The sequence below is a fragment of the Scylla paramamosain genome, chromosome 31, assembly GCF_035594125.1.
Source record: "Scylla paramamosain isolate STU-SP2022 chromosome 31, ASM3559412v1, whole genome shotgun sequence".
Lineage (NCBI taxonomy): Eukaryota > Metazoa > Arthropoda > Malacostraca > Decapoda > Portunidae > Scylla > Scylla paramamosain.
Window position 1 is genome coordinate 5,624,619 of NC_087181.1, and position 1,385 is coordinate 5,626,003.

Consider the following 1,385-nt stretch of genomic DNA (forward strand, 5'->3'; position numbering starts at 1 on the left):
TCTCTCTCTCTCTCTCTCTCTCTCTCTCTCTCTCTCTTTTCACTTACAACAACACATCTCTTCGTCTGCCACCACCATCACCACCAACACCGCCACCAGTCCTTCAAACAAACTTCCCTCTCGCGGCACGGTTTGCTTTCAGTGTTTTATTCCCCGGAGCGAAGAAGGTGAAGAGGCGGGATGCTGTTGCTGCTGCTGCTGTTGCTGCTGCTGCGAGTGACAGGAGGACCCGGTTGAAGGAGGGAACTACTAGGGAAAAGGAGCTGTATTAAGATTTGCCGAGCCGGTCCCGTGAAAGGTGAGGGTGAAAGGAGGCACCTGAGTGTCGATAATGCATGTCTGGGAAGCCGTTTTGTCAGACTTCTTTCGTACCATCTCACAACATTTCAAGCATCTTTTCCTCTATATACTTTTCCTCTTCTTTCCCATCGTCCTCACTCCTCACTAACTCTTTTTCCTCTTCTTTTTCCTTCTCTTCTTTCCACCTTTCCTCACTTTAGCACCTACTCTTTCCCCTCCCTCTCCTTCTTTTCCTCTGCTCTGCCCACTACGGCTTCAAAATGACTTAAAAGAGAGGCGAGGTGAGGGAGTAAGGCGGCAGTGCAGAAGGCGCTGTTGGCGGCGGTACTGGTGGTGGTGGTGGTGGTGGTGGTGACGTGGAAGGAAGGTGGAGAGAGTGGTGACGAGACGCTTCACAATGCAACACTCTCTCGAAGGGTGTGTGTCTTGGGTACGTTTCTGGGCGTGTGGTCCGCCAAGGAAGTGTGTAATTCATGCTGAGGCCAAGTCACCAGAGGTTTCCAAGCGTCCTGGCGCTGTCTCGAGTCCTCAGTGTCTCAATATTACGACTGTGGCTCACGATTTTCCGAGTCTGGCGCTGTCTTAAGTGACGAGTAGTGTTGCCAATCAGGAGTGTTTATCTTGAGTATGTCAGGTGAATGTGAGTCAAAATTTGCGTGGGAAAGACCCCTTCACGCCTCCCCAAGATGCACAAGATCGGACTTCAGAATCTTATTTCCTGCTTACATTTATCCCCTCAAAAGTCACAGGACGAGACTCACACACCTGTCACGTGCGCAGGAAACTCGACAGGTGTGTGTGTGTGTGTGTGTGTGTGTGTGTTTAGAGGGGAGTACACGAGGGGAAGACCGAGTGATGGTCGTGAATGACAGATGCAAAGGAAAGGAAAAGAATGAGGGAGTAAAAAGACAAAAGACAAAAAAAAAAAAAAAAATATATATATATATATATATATATATATATATATATATATATATATATATATATATATATATATATATATATATATATATATATATATATATATATATATATATATATATATATATATATATATAAGGAGGGAATAAAAACAGAATATGAAT